The sequence below is a fragment of the Calidris pugnax genome, unplaced genomic scaffold (assembly GCF_001431845.1).
Source record: "Calidris pugnax isolate Ruff unplaced genomic scaffold, ASM143184v1 scaffold1, whole genome shotgun sequence".
In the NCBI taxonomy this organism is placed as follows: Eukaryota; Metazoa; Chordata; class Aves; order Charadriiformes; family Scolopacidae; genus Calidris; species Calidris pugnax.
In genome coordinates this window covers 1684202-1699932 of record NW_015090800.1, presented here as the reverse complement: position 1 = coordinate 1699932, position 15731 = coordinate 1684202, and the positions used below count along the sequence as shown (strand labels likewise).

General features: G+C 40.3%; 1 protein-coding gene across 1 annotated transcript in view; it reads left to right on the top strand.

Moving 5' to 3' along the window:
• Nucleotides 1-14586: 14586 nt before the first annotated feature.
• PIK3C2G (phosphatidylinositol-4-phosphate 3-kinase catalytic subunit type 2 gamma) overlaps nucleotides 14587-15731 on the top strand; it is a 240142-nt gene continuing 238997 nt past the window's right edge. The window contains exon 1 of the mRNA XM_014937275.1: nucleotides 14587-14721. The gene's annotated coding sequence lies outside the window, so the exon portion shown is untranslated. The remainder of the gene's footprint in view (nucleotides 14722-15731) is intronic.

Sequence of the window (15731 nt, the reverse complement as noted above, 5' to 3'; positions counted from 1 at the left end):
GTGATGACTCACAAGCAGGGCAGGAACACAAGCAGCAGATTTGTCCTCTGAGGGTCCATCTCATGTGGCATTTGAGATGATTAGAGAATTAGGAGGAGGGATTAATGTGAAATATCAGGCACAGGAACTTCTTGTGCCAAAGTTGGCGGATCAAATATCAACCTTTGGAAAGGAATTTCAAGCTCTGAGTCAGAATTATAATAGTCTAAATGAGAAAGCTAAAAGGGCTAGGCATTTACGTGTAATGTTGGTAAAGGATACCCTGGGCCTTCACAGGAAAATGGAAGTAATAAAAAATAAAATTAAAATGAAGAACTTGAGGTTACTTGGCTGGAAAATGAAGAACTAAAGCTGGGAACATGACGTAGGAGTTGCTTGAACTTTATGTTTCAGCTGCTATTGATGCAGCATTGATTTTTCGTGTGTTCCTCGAACTTCTTTTTGCTGTTAAAATATATTTGACAGTGGTAAAGTTTTTAATGCAACTCTTATTTCTTCAGAAGGCAAAAAAGAAGTACTGCTGTAAATGCAAAAATACAGGACAAAAAAAATCACTATTATTGCATAAGGAAGAAATATATATATTATCCTTGCATAAACTCATCTGTGGAAATTCAACTTGCATCGCAAGAGTAAAGTAGTTTCCTACCAGTCTGGAAGAGGTCTTGTGTTTTGACTGTTAAATGGTCAAATTTTCACCTTCAGCTTCTTCCTAATGTACCTTTGTGAATATCTAAAAAGAAATTAAAAAGCTCTTTCTTTTCTTGGAGGAATATGGTTAGAGCCTTCTCTAAATAGTATCTCTTGCCAGCAGTCTTCTGTATTGCAGTATGTGTGTGTGTGTGTATATATATATATATATATGTATATGCAATTTCTGATCTTTTTCCAAAATGTGTGAAGCCCAAGCAGAAGCAGATAATGCTAATTGCTGGATGTGTGCAGTCCCAGAGCCCCACTGATAAAGATGCTATCCAAACATGCTCTAATACATCCCTGTTCACGTAGAGATCAGAGTATAGCTGGACGTGGAAGCTGGTGCACTCTTTATGCAAAGCTTTCATTAAAACCAGACGTGCTTTAACCTAAACTTTCATCATCACATGATGATTTTTTGACATCACTGATCATGCAGATTTGCCCAAGAAATGAGGCAAAGGAGTGGGGAAAAAAAAAAAAAGATTTCTGAGAAGAAAATGTACAGGAACTAGAGTAGTTATAGAAGATAAGTGGCAAAGAACACATCAGTGGTAGGAAGAAGCTCTAGAGATAATTTTTCTGGGTGTATGGGATGGAGGAGCAGTAAATACATGTGAAGTCAGGATAACAAGACGTGTATAAAATAAAGAATACAGACATCTCAATGCCTCTATGTTATAAATAGTTAATGGCAATCGTGAATATGTGGTGTAGTATTTGGGCTCATCTCTTAAAAATCCTCACTCCTTACTGGTAAAGGGTTTCTAGTGTTTCTTTACTGGGAGAAAGTGGTACCCTATCCAGTACCATTTGGTTTGTGTTCAATCATGTACGTGTTACTAATGAATTTGGACTGGATTTTCTCATCAAGTCATTAAAAGTCCCCTTGCCTCTCCCAACCCCACCAGTATCTATGTTGTTCTAAATTTAAAATTTCACAGTGTCAATCTCCAGGAATAAAGAAATGGAGGAAGTGAAGCACAGAGAAAGTGACTTAAGTTGACAGAGCAGATCCAAGAGCTGAGCCCCGAGCTCAGTGCCATTGGGTGCCAGTCTTGGATGTTAACTCATAAGTGACTTTTAGAATTCCAGCCCTTGACCCTTATGTGTTTTGCCTTTCTTTGAAGGTAATATAGCACTTTGTTGCCAGGAAGAGTTTTTTTTAGCCTGACTAAAATGAATCTGTAGTCTCGGTCCTTTTCATAAGGCTTGTTCAGGTCTAGTTGAATTGGAAGTGTGTTGGATATGGCATCTTGGTAAAGAGATGACAAACACTGAAAGGATAGTAAAGACAGCTACCATCTTTCCAAAAAGAGATTCTCTTCACCTCTAGGAAGAGTTTTATTGTCAATATTCAGGATATCTTGCCAATAGGATGGATATATTGCCCATACCAAGCCTCTTTAGTGGGTTGATAACACTTCAGCCCCTGGTCTGCCAACCTGGCTTTTCCTTTGTAAATGCTAAATTTCTGTTAAATAAGAAACACTTTAAGCAATTTTTATACCAACTTTTCATTATTTAGCATGAAAATGAATTTACTTCAAAGAATCTTCTTGCTATCTGCCTAAAATATACTTTGATTTTTTTTTTTTTATTCTGAGGCCAAGGCCGATTTATACTCTCAGTAGCTGTGAAAACCCTGAAATCTCTTTCTGGCTCTATTGAAACTAACAAAGAAATGAAAACCCCTGATATTTGTGTTATTTTTTTTAGAAAGTTGCTATCTCTGTATAATGAATTAGGCGCAACTAATTAGCTAGGCACCACAACTGTGAAGATTTCTGTTAACTGAACTTCAAAGCTTTCCTGCTGACTGTTTGCAGGAGAGTGTTCATGCTACGATCATCACTGTGCTTGGCTGGTGCTTTTAATAGTGTCAGCAGTAACATGAGAGATGCACTGATTTCCTTAATAGAAGCTGGAGGTATGGGGATCCTGATGATAGTAATAGGTTTTCAAAAACCCGCCTGAAGCACATACAAAACTTAACTGGCACACAGATATGGTCAAATTTCATTAAAAAAATTCCAGTTATGAAAACAGGGTCTAAAGGTGTTATTTTGAGTTGGACCCGCAGGACAGAATATTTAGTTTATCAAGTCTGTTCCCCTGGGAATAGGACTTAGTCTTCACAGAAGATTTAACAAGGTACTATTGTAAGAAGAACCTGTGTTCTGTGTTTTAGTGGAACCTTCATCCCTTGTAATCATCTGTCAGCCTGTATTTCTCTGATAAATGCGACTTTCTGGATTATTCTTAAGTGTGCAAAGGACTCTTAACTCCCACACTAAAGTGTGGAAGTCATTCATGTGGTGGCATTTGTTTCCCTGGAGTCCACCTGTAACTAATTCTCTGGATGGGACATACTCACCTGTTTGTTGTTAGCTGACTCAGAAGTCTAATCTGTAAGGGATGACTGAGAGAAAAATGGCAAAGACCTATGCTAGTGTAAATTTTGGAAGGATTTCAGTCACCTTAGGAAAAGGAGTGAGGAGCTCTGGCACAATGCTTCCCAGGAGGTCAGCTCTTCTTCAGCCAGAGGTAAAAACAGAGGCTGAATCCCTTGCAAATGTTTGTGTTTGGTGGTTTTGTTTTTTTCCAGTAAGCACATGATTTCATGCTTACAAATTGAGGATCTAGTATTATTTCCAAGTTAAAAACTTTTTTCTTTGCCCATTTGATCAATTTCTTCAGGTTCTTCTATAATCTGAACTTTCCTTAGGGATATTTGCAACATTTTCCAATGCAGTGTTGGTTGCAAGTTTAATTAACTTGTTGCTTATTTTCCTTATTGCTATTTGATTTGAATTTGATTATATTTAGCATTAATAACAGTCTCTGCCTTCAGGAATTTACAGTAAAAAAAAAAAAAAATAGGGATGTGGAAAATATGTGACTGAGAAATGTCTTATTTACAATTATAAACGTGCCTCTTGCAGCTATTGTGAAAGCACTCCAGTGTAGAATGGGACTTGAGTGAAAGGCAGTTAATAGCTTGGCTTTGACACAGCTTCTTCCTTATCATGCTAGTCAACACCTTCAGAAAGTATTATTGACAATGACAATAACTACTCAATGTTCTCACAAAATTTCTGAAACGTAAATAATATCTAAGGAGGGATTTGTTTCCCCCCCTTTACTTTTTCTGTATACCCTTTATTTTTTCTGTACTTACAGCGGTGCTCTGGTGAATGAATAGATGTACGTAGAGCACTGATCCTTATCTTATTAGCCTCCTGGATCTGATTTTTATCTCACTTAGAGACAGAATTTGGCTGCAGCTCAGCACTTGCTGCTGCCATGCGTGTTCCTGGGCATACTAAGAGCTATTTTGTCACCGTAATGGATTGCTGGATTGGGGACCGGCTCATCCCTATTCAGCAAAGAAATGTGCTGAGAAATGTGGATATTTTTAGGGAAGTGTCCAAGCTGTTGACCTTAGTGTTCACTGCAGGAATGGTGTGCCCTGGTGCGCTGTGCTGAACTTGTACCCTCTTTGTTTTTTAAGCACTGACAATTAATTACAGCATAACAAGCCTGTTTGTGGGATCTGTCTCACTCTACAGCACTGACCACTTAGCTTCCTTTCACATCTCCCATATGAGTTAAGTTTAAAGCACTATTAATAAGAGGACAGTGAGTTCCAAATGAGTTCTCTTTACCAAGATTTTAAAAACCTATGCCAGATCTAACTTTCGTGCCATTTAAATATATGTAAGCAAAGTCATTGTTTGAAATCAGCATGATTTACATAGAATCACAGAATCTTCTAGGTGGGAAGGGACCTTAAAGATCATCTTGTCCCACCCTCAACCTAACTGACAAAAATAGACACCCACACAACAAACAAGGAGCATCATCACTAAACCATACCTCCCAGCACTACATCAACCCGTCTTTTGAACACCTCCAGGGATGGTGCCTCAACCACCTCCCTGGGCAGCCCATTCCAATGCCTGAGAACCCTTTCAGGGAAAAATTTTTCCTAATATCCAGCCTGAACCTCCCCTGGTGCAACTTGAGGCCATTTCCTCTCGTCCTGTCACCTGTGACTTGAGAGAAGAGACCAACCCCCACCTCTCTACACCCTCCTTTCAGGGAGTTGTAGATGCACAAAAGAAGGTAGCTGTACATGCACAAAAGAATTGTGCTAACAAAATAGCTTTCACTTTACAGAGCACGTGTTGCATACTCATCCACGCTTGGAAAGTGGTAATTTTGAAATTACTTGCATCTGGAGATATGAGCAGAAACTTGTTGGAGATCAGGTGAACCTGGTCAAAAGGAGAATACCTTGCATGGTGCTCAGCTGCCTAGGTGGTGTTTGTTTCTACTCATAACCACTGAGACCGGTTTACAATAGGTTAGATTTACACAGTCTGTACTGAGGAGATGCTTCTTCTCATTTTGTGTGGAAATTATAGACTGTAAAGATGGGGTAGTTATTAAAGGCCTATGAACAATCTTGTTTGCTTGAATTTAAAATCTGTAACCCCTGGTGTTTACAGTCACAGAATCACAGAATCGTAGTGGTTGGAAGGGACCTCAGAGATCGAGTCCAACCACAAAAAAAAACCAAAAACAAAACAAAACAAAAAACCACCACCCACCCCCTAAACACAAAACAACAACAACCAAAACCATCACCCACCCACACAACATCCCACCACAAACCAACAATCTTTGGCACTAGAGCATGCCCTGAAGAGCCATGTCTACACGTTTCTTAAATACCTCCAGGGATGGTGACTCCACCACCTCCCTGGGCAGTCCATTCCAATGCTGGATAGCCCTTTCAGTAAAGAAATGTTTCCTAATATCCAACCTGAACTTCCCCTGGCACAACTTGAAGCCATTACACCTTGTCCTATCGTCTGTAGCTTGGAAGAAGAGACCGACCCCTGCCTCTCTACAGCTTCCCTTCAGGTCTCCCCTCAGCCTCCTCTCCCCAGACTGAACAACCCCAGCTCCCTCAGCCTCTCCTTGTAAGTCCTCCTTCTCCGCTCGAAGTTAAGCGAAGTTTTTAGCAATGATTGGTTTTCATGCTCAGCAGTTCCCTCTGTCCGTTGCTTTGATGGTTCACTGGTATGTTATAACGAGAAAACTGTAATATTTCTGAAGCTTCCATTTTAAGCAGCGTTAGCTCAGAGGCCTTGTGTGGGTTGGCTGGGCAACTTCAGCAGCACAAGCAGAAATCAGTCTGGGTGGGCACTGCGTGCTCATTTTCTTTTGTGGGGAAAAATGGTCACCAAACCATCCCTGTCAGGCAATTTGAGCAGCTCTAGTTGCACAGTTGGACTCTGTTCTTGGACTTTGAGTCTTGGACTTTTTGAGGCTTACTTTGTGTCCAGCTGTCGGAATATTTTACGGATCATGCTTGTAATTTTTCACTTGCCTGAGTTTCCTCCTGTTCAACGCTCAGTTCAGTGGTCAGGGCTGCAAATCCTTTTCTGCTTTTCTGTTCAGAAAATGCTTGCTTCATGTGAAAATGTTCAAAAGTATTTTTCTCCACCAAGTTGAAATGCTTTTGTTTTCTTGTTTGCTTTTTAAAGTCCCCTAGAATGAAAGACTGGTTCCCATTCTGGCTCAGCGTGATCATCACCTTGGAGTGCTTTCTCTGGTTTTAACTGGAAAACCTGTCCTAGAGCTTAGCAACTTTTCTGGTGGAAAAAGTACTCTAGCAACTTTTATATTCTCACAAAAGATTTTGGTTTTGAGAGATTAAGAGCTTTAACAGAGATTGAGTCAAAAAATCCAGTTACCTCTACATAGGGATGTTCACCATGGGAATGGTGCAAGTTCACCGTTGCTTAAAACCTTGCTAAGTCTTTCTGCACTTCCAGAACTGGGCCTGGTGAGCAAAACAGGCTTTATCCTATTTATAAAGCTGCTTTCGCATAGGAAGGCATCAATTTTTGCTATACTCATGTATAACAGATGTCACTGAAATGGAGAGCTTCACCCATGTTGTGTGGAGTCCCAGCGTGAGCCACTCCAATCAGAGTTTTATACAAGGAGGAAAGTAAGTCTTAATTAGTTACCCTCCTGCCCCTTAAATCTGCCGTATTATATACTAAGTACAATGTGATGGTTAAAACTACATTAGTACAGTGCACCGATTGGTATAGCTTTGCTTAGCTCAAAATCCTGAACCGCCAAGCATCAGGGTCTTGTCGCTCTTTTCAGCAAGATGGATGTTAATCAGAAGCTGTAATGAATAACATTTAATGGCATCACATTCACATGCATACCATTAATTCTTGAAGTGCTTCATTAGTGCTCCAAGTCTGGTTTGCTTTCCTTTCTTCACAGCAAAGAATGGAGTGGGAAGAGCTTGCTTTGCCAAAGCAGCCTGCTGAACTTAATTCAATTTTGATTATATTTTTTTTTTTAATGTTACCAAATGCTGGAATTCAAATGGAATGGTGTTGGAACAATAGAATCAAATGCAGTCTCAAAAGCATTGCGTTTGTGGCTGTAAGACTTTCACATTCTGGCCAAGTATTTTAATACTGAAATGGGACTCAGTTTTGCAGAGTTGGTAGTGGAGTTAGAAACTGTTTCCTCATTGCTAATGGACTTTTGAGGGGCTAAAAGAGCATAGCTGGGGCAGCATTACGGAAAAAGTTATTAAAAACAAACACACACAAAAAAGCCAAACCCCTCAAAATCAATTTTGGTTGAAGTTACCAGGGCTGTTCGTTCACACACTTCAAAGTGTAAATTTTTAAACATTTTTTTCCCATGAGAAACTTGTAATACTTAACGTGTGGATGAGGATGTTTAGCCAGAGTTGGCAGTATAAAAGACAAAGTACTGAATTGCACTGACTTCTTGGCTTCTTGTTTCTTCTTGACACGTTTTTTTTTTTTTTTGGATATGCTGTCATCGTTCAGTCAGTTACTGTTGGTTAGAAACAAGCACTCATTAGAGTTGTCTGTTTAAATCAAGGTGAAAAATAGCAAACAAAAAAAAAAAAGAAGTGTAAAGGCAGGAAGGTGCAGGGAGGCAGCTAGGGAGGTAAAGTCAGGTTAGCAAAAATGTTGGAGGAATAAGAGAAGAGAGAAACCCAGGTAGCCCAGAGAAAGTCTAAAGGTATTGGAAGGCAGTTTGTAATGATGTTATCCAGAACCTATCATAGTACATGAGGGTTGGGGGGGTGTTAGATTTTTTTTTTTTTTTTCTCCTTAATTCCCTGGGAATTTGATCAAGTAAATGTAGGCCTCAAGCCACCTTCTGATTGGAATTAAATGCATTCCCAGAAGTGGTGTCTTTTTCTATTCTCTTTCACTGCTTCAGCTCCTTTTGCTTTCCTTATCTCTTTTGCACCCCATTTTCATAATTTATCAGTTTCTTTCTCCAACTTTGTTTTCTCTTTCTGTGACATCTCTGCTCTGTTTAAATATTTTTTTGCCTCCACTGCACTTCTGCTTTAGATAATGCCTTCCTTCCTCTGCTTATTGCTTTTTCCATCCTCTACTGCCCTCTCTGATGGCTTTATCTCTTTTGCTCCCCTCCGTATTTGCTGTTCTTTCCTTTGCTCCTGATTTTTTTTTGATCCATTGCCATACAGCTTTGCCTGATCTCTTTATTGCCGTTTTTCTTTCTTAATTTCCTTTCTTCTTTGCATCTGGTAGTATTAAGACAGCCTATATCTTAATGTGTTTTCATACCACTGAGATCAAGGTAAAATATTCAGACCAATGAAATTATATGTGAGTTGGAATTGCAGAAAGATTTCTTCTCTGAGGATAATACGTAGCATCAAAAACCTCTTGTACATCAAAAGTGTTTTTCTAGTCGTCAAAATGAGTTTTAGCAATTGGTAATTCCTTACTAAGTGACCAAATGTGCTTCCAATAAATTCGTGGTTGACCTCAAGCTACAACAGATTTAGATTCTTTTATCTTTGCTTGTTACATTCGCACCCTAAAATCTACGGTGAAGTTGACTCTTGTAAAACACACTCCTGAAACAGAGACAAGAAACGTGGTAAGAAGTATCCCCTTAGACACTAGTATCTAGATACTAGATTTAGAATACAAAATAGATCTAGAAACAGGTTTTCAGAGGTTTTTAGAGTGAAATTTATGTAAAATCTTCCCCAGTTATAAGGAGAGAGGGAGGTGAGCCAACAGGAAGACGAGAGATGGAAATGGACTTACTCCAGATCTCACAGGAGGCCTGAGTGTGGCGGAGCAAAGACAGCATGCTGAGATCTCTAGTCTCCAGTTCCAGTGGCTTTTTGTCTGTTTGACTGTGGGAGGTCTTAGTGATGAGGCTTCTGCATCCCATTATATAAAACTGTTTTTCTTCTGCTCTGGTGCTATGCCTCTGCTGAGGAAAACTGTGTTTAGAATGGGACAAACTTGGACTGTCGAGTATTAGGACTGTCTTGTATTGCTCAAGTGCCTTCCACCTTGAAAGGAATATGAACATCTGTTGCTTGTTGAGAAGGCTTGTTTTTTCCTACCCTCTTCAAAGACTTAATATCCTTAAAATAGCAATTTTTAGAAATAGTCTTGATTTCTTTCAATATTGCAGTGGATTATCCCTAATACCACACTCTTACATAGTGCTTTCTTTCCATACATTTCGAAGAGTTCTACAAGCAAAGTCAGCATCATTATTCACATTTGACTACCAAACTCAGCGTTACATGGTAAAGGTTTAAATCTTGTGTAGCGTTTTTCTGCTCTGCTCCCCGAAGCTGGGGTGAAATCCTGGCCTACCTGAAGATGGTGGCAGAAAGCCCCATTAACCTCCAGTGGAGCTAGATTTCCACCCTCAGTGCCTGTCATCTATTTTACTTTCTCAGTTCTTAATACCCTGGAAAATTGAATTCACTGAAGCAACATCCACTTCAGGCCAAGCTCCAGGGAATTCGAGCTGAAATTCAGCCCTCAGAGATGTGGATGGATCGTAAGATTTTTGCCTTCTGGCAAATGGGAGGAACAAGGGGGCCCTGAAACCCTATTATTCTTTCAGCAAACTTTCTAAAATGTATCACTCAAAAAGAGAGAAAAAAAAAAACAAACCACAAACAACTCAAAACAAAGAATATTTCTATAAAAGGTCTTTGTTTCGAGTATTACAGTTGTCTTTCAGCAGGCTGTGTGTAGCTGCAAGAGGATATCTCTCGCCCTGTCCAAATATTTCAGTGATGCAACAAAAGGGTTCAACAGTGTGGCACTGAGAGAGAGAGTAACTGAACTTCAGCAGTTCATTGGAGCTTATGGTTTCAGGTGAGGTAAAGAGTAATAAAAAGAGAAAAGAAAAGCTTGAATAATAATAATAAAAAAGGCAATGCAAGACAGTTTTCTTCACTGGTACCTCTGTAGGCTTATCAGCATCAGGATGGCTTAAGCTTCTCTCATTAGCTAAAAAGGGGCAGCATCTGCAGTTCCATGTTTCCTCATTTGGTATATGTGTCCAAATAAGTGTCTGATGCTGGCTGTAGTCCACTTAGTTACAGTCTTCAGACTGGAAAAGGCAAAGTGGTTCTTTGTGCAATGAAAGCGCAGGCTTTCTGGTTAATCTTGCACATCTTCACATTTCAGTTACCTGATCTGAACGACACTGAGGTTAGGACAACCTAGATAGCCAGAAGCTCTTTCTTGTCATAAATTCAGGTCTCATGGCTCTTCCGTGATTTTCTCTGCTTAAAGATTTTTTTTTTTGGGGGGGCGGGGGGTGTGAAACCAGTGACCATAATGGCCCTTACAAGGATCTGGAGCTCAGGAGGCATGCTCAGTCACAGTTGTTCCTACTGTGTTAATAGAGCCCTGGGGGCTCTTATGTGCAGAAATTTGGGATGCCACACTTCAGCATGTGGCTCCAGGGCCCACAAGATTATTTTATAGCCCACCTAAACCCTGTAAAATAGTCAATAAATGCTGTGCTTCGCTTTTACTGTTTTCTTAGCTGCCTTAATCTAATTTATCTAATCTGTTTTAATTGAATCTTGCTAAACAGTTATTTTATATTTAATAGCTGCCCAGAGACTGTTTCTGAATGTTGTTTTGTAATAGCTGCCCAGAGACTGTTTCTGAATGTTGTTTTGGGTTTTTTGTTTTTGGGTTTTTTTTTTATAAAAATTCCACGCTGGATTAAAGCAGAACCCCAGCCTACCCCAGAGAAATCTGATTTCAGTTTTGAATTTGGGGAGCGCAGAAGTTGGCTGGCTGTGTGTTTGGGGTTTTTTTTTTGTTTGTTTGTTTATACAAATTCCAGGCTGGATTAAAGCAGAACCCCAGCCTATCCCAGAGAAATCTGATTTCAGTTTGTATTTGGGGAGTGCAGAATTTGGCTGGCTATGTTAACAGCATGGCAGAACCAATGCAGGTTTCCTTATCCAGGCTTAGATTTGCCTTCTCCTTCTCAACTTCCTTCCCTGTTGAGCTTGAAGCAAAGTCAAACAGGTCCATTCTGAGAATTGTCCAGAGAATTTGAGTAGATAACTCAATGATAGAGTTTCCATGTCTGTTCAGACCATTCAGCTAATAACAGGAAAGGTACATGCTTGTTCATTTTTAGGACTAAAGAGTTAAGTCTTTGATTATAGCTTACAGATGTGTGATCACTTGACTCTAACCCCTTTGAGTTGACTAAAATTTGTGCATGTTGCCTAGTGCCTTGATTTAGGACTCGCTAAAAAGACTTTGTTTTACCATAGTCCATTTTATTTGGCCTCACTGCAAGTACTGCTTGGTGGTTTTGTGAACCACATCGCTGTATGGAGATTCCCCTCTCCCACACAAAAATACTTTGCATGTAAGTAAAAAAACCACGTTATTTTTACTCAGTCACATTCAAAGCAGAAATAAATGTATTAATCCTAAAAGCAAATCTGGTCAAAGTTCTGCTCACACTTGACCCCACCACGTGCACACACTTTGAACGCTCTGGAAGAACAGCAAGATTTTCTCATACTCAGTGACTGAGTTAGAGAGATAATGGGGGTTTGTTGGGGAGGAAAGTACATAAGAAAAAGCAGCTGGTATGGGGGGAAAGGGTGAAGAGGAGCCCTTCTGTGGCTTCTGCCTCTCAGTTTAAAACTGTAAGACTATCACTTCTCATCATAAGGGTTCAAAGGGTTAATAGAAAGAGGGATTTTCACTGCATTGTGCGCAGTACCTACCATAGTCTCGGTTTAAACTTTAAAGGACAGGTGAAAAGAGAGAGCGAGCTGAATGCTTGCCTTAGATATTGGAGAAATTGTTCATTCGTGTGAAATGCTGACCTCTGTCATCCTGCCGAGCTGACTGGGCCCTAGGGTGAGCGGCTGCTTGAGCGCTGGTTGCAAAAGTTAAAGCTGCCTGGGGAGTACTTTAAAAGGACAATGTCAAGGTTGCTATACCCAAAATCTGACCTATCTTTTTTTGGTTTTTTTTCTCCTACCTCTTAAATCTATTTGAAAAGTTCATGCCATTCGTTTGTGTGTTTTAAAAAACTCTTTTAATCTGAAACAAAATGCTTCCGTTGCTGTTGAAGGCTAGTGATGAGGAGGAGAAGCTGCGAGAGTTCAGTGTTCAGTGTGGTGATGCAGATGTCAGGAAGAAGGAAAGATCCTGAAATAAAATGCAAGTGTGGGGGCTGTTTTTGAAGTAGGTGATAATTAGTAACAGATAATTCGGGTAGAAATGAGTAAGGCGAGATCAATGAAAAAGAGCAATGATAATTTTTACTAATGACAATGTCAATGCAAATCCAAACTTAAGTTCACAAAAAGTTAATTAGGAACCTGTATTTCTTTATATTGTAATAGTTTTTACTATAATTGTATGTGTTGATGTTTTCTTGGTAATATTAGCTTGTTATGTATAATTCCTGCCATAACTGAAATATACCCTTCCCTCTTATTTTCTTTGCTTGATGGCCTAATTAAAAACACATTATATCAGTATCATTTTCTTCTGTATGATATAGTATCCCAAGGCCCTCATCACTGTTATAACCTTACTTTGCTACTTCTATAAAAACTCTCACACAAGTATTGCACCTACTCGAATAATTACTGGTCTAATTGGAAAATAGATGAAACAACTACATGTGCAAGCCATAAAATTAAAAAAAAAAAAAAACAACCAGGAGGAAGTAGCAAAATCTAAGTAAAGAAAATATTTTTTTTGTGCATAATTATGATGTTTCCCAGAAGATGTGGGGGCGGATGGGTAACCCAAGTTCTCAAAACCTGAACTCTAAGGATTGCAGTTCACCACTGCTTTGCCCTGCAAAATTTCGGAGCTGATAAAATGATCGTGCAATATACTGCATGATCACAAGAGGGCGACGAGATTAGACATACACTTTGCTTTAAAGTTGACCTTTCCAAGCTTTCCTGAGATTCCTGATCCTGTTTTCCAAAGTGTTTTCCTCTGAACTGTGAAGGCTCCCTTCCGATTCCTTCTCAGTTCTAAAAACACTAAGAAACGCTGGTATGTCACAATCTCTTTCCTAGCTCCAAAATATTATCCTTCCCTCTTTTCATGTTGGACAGGCTTTTCAAAATCCTGGAGGAATAGATGCCCTTGTTCTGCACTGTGGAACAGGGCAGCTCTGGGGAATGGGAGGAAGGTGGAGGACGGGTCTCACAGTAGCTGGCCCAGCCTCAGGGATACAGGAGTCGCCACAGAGAACAGGAAGAGTCTGCAAGAGAATCAGTTCCTCCATCCCTTCCTAACCCAAACTGTCACAAATCGTGCCGTGCCTTGGAAACACCACTTTTTCAAAGTTGAAGGACATAGCAAATTCTAGTACTTACTAACAAAGGTGGTGGCTGGGAAAAAAAAAACAAACCCACACCACGTTTTTGCAAGACAAACCTCTACAATAATAATTTCTAAATTCTCTTTCTCTTTATAGCTAAGAGATATCCCATATCCTATAAAGCAGAGTAAAAACCTAAGCAGCAGTAAAGAAGCTATCTTGGTTAAAAGACACTCTGCCTCCTGCCAACAAGGCTATTTAGTGTTTATCTCTATTACATCCATCTGTAGCTAATTGTATAGTTATGGTAATAGTGCCCTCCAGAGGAATTTTAAAGGAATTATAATACTCAGAGCTAATACAAAAGACATTTTAAAAGTGAGTGCAACAAGAAAATGGAATATTATTAAAATGATAAAATACTTGAACCTCAGGGGGAAAAAATCTCAATATCAAAGCTCTTTCTATTTTGCATGTGCATTTACATCTAAGAAAACCATATCCTAGTTACAATAGGCTTCTTCATAGCCTGATAGCAAACACGAAGTTTGCATAACTCCACTTGAATCAAGGATATAAAAGTAGATCAACCAAGCGAAGAATGAGATAGCTATTCCTATTCTGCAGCAGACATGAAGAGCGTATTATGAGTGGGCTTCAGCCTCAGTCTAGGATGTCTGGATTTTTCCTAGATTTTCTGCTTTAACGTCGGCATGACACAGTTAATTGAGGCAGTCAGAAGTAAGTGAAGATGTTCCAGGAGTGCTGTGGATAAGGTTTATTTTAATATCAAGATAAACTGTGCTTATAATCTCACGTTACAGCATAGAGTTTTTTTTCATGGCCGTCGATTGTAACGTGTTATGACACTAGGCCTCGCAGGAAGGGCATGTTACTGTGGTACAACATGGTATCTTATTTTAGACCATGTCCCGGAGGCTTGCAGTACAGCTTTCTGAGATAATAACCGAGCACCTGAATGTCAGGTGTGCTTACATTTTCTTGGTTTTTTATTTATATTTTTTTTTAGGCTCTCAACCTGTGGGGTCAAATTGCCCTGTTTTACGTTCTGAAACTCCTGTCCTCTCCTCCTCCAAAAAACAACCAGCCCTTAGTGGAAACCTAAATGACAATGAGTTCTGTATTTGTTTGCTTTCAGGTGTGCCCCAGGCTCATGTTTGACCTGAATGTCCCAGGTTTGCCATCAGGTGTCCGGTCTGGGAGCTTTGCGTGAGGGCAGCTCCTACGCTGAGACTGCCAGAACTGGAAGGAGCAGTTGGATGTTCCCGGTTTTGGGGTCGGATGGAGCTGGTAAGTTCAGCATTTCCTTGGGGAAAAAAGGGAGATGGTTGTTCTGCTTATGAGCTATCTCTTCGTGACAGGATCACAGCCCTCAGTCTAAAACTTCTTCTAAACTGAGGTTATTTTGCATGATCCTCAAAGGCGAGTGAAGTGAGCGAGGCGTAGGCCGGTGAGGCAGCGGTGACAAGATTTCACTGCTGAATGTAGAGAATATACCTAACCCCAGAGCTTCCTTTTCACTTTCCCCGGCAACTGTGGTGAAAAGTGTGTGTATCACAGAATCCCACAGGGTTGGAAGGGACCTCTGGAAATCATCTAGTCCAACCCCCCTGCCAGAGCAGGTACAGCTGGAGCAGGTTGCACAGGAACTTGTCCAGGTGGGTTTTGAATGCCTGCAGGGAAGGAGACTCCACCACCTCCCTGGGCAGCCTCTTCCAGGGCTCTGCCACCCTCAGAGTAAAGAAGTTTCTCTTCATGTTTAGTTTTGTGCCCATTTCCTCTTTTCAGTGGTGCCCAGCGATAAGACAAAAGACAGGCCCCATCCTCTTGTCACCCACCCTTTCAGTATTTATAAGCATTGATAAGATCCCCCTCAATCTTTTCTTCTCTTGACTAAAAAGACACAAGTCCCTCAGCCTCTCCTCATAAGGGAGGTGCCCCAGGCCCCTCATCATCTTTGTAGCCCTCTGCTGTACCCTTTCCAGCAGTTGCCTGTCCAGACAGTATCCCTGTCTGCAGTCATGTCATCAGTGCATGGTGGTTTTGGCCGTCTTGTAGGCCATAGTGGTGGATGGAACTATTTGTTTCTTTGGTAGTACTTACCCCCCACCCAGAAGTAGCAGGAAATTACTGTTTATGTTGATACTATTGAATTTTATGTATGAGGGATTTTCATGGGCTGCTCAATGAGTGAGGATGAGTAGAGCTCTCCCTTGCTTTTCTCTCTTCCTTTCCTGACCCAATGCTTGCCAGATGATCTGATCTCATTGTTAGCTGGGAACCTGTGCCTGGAAGATGCC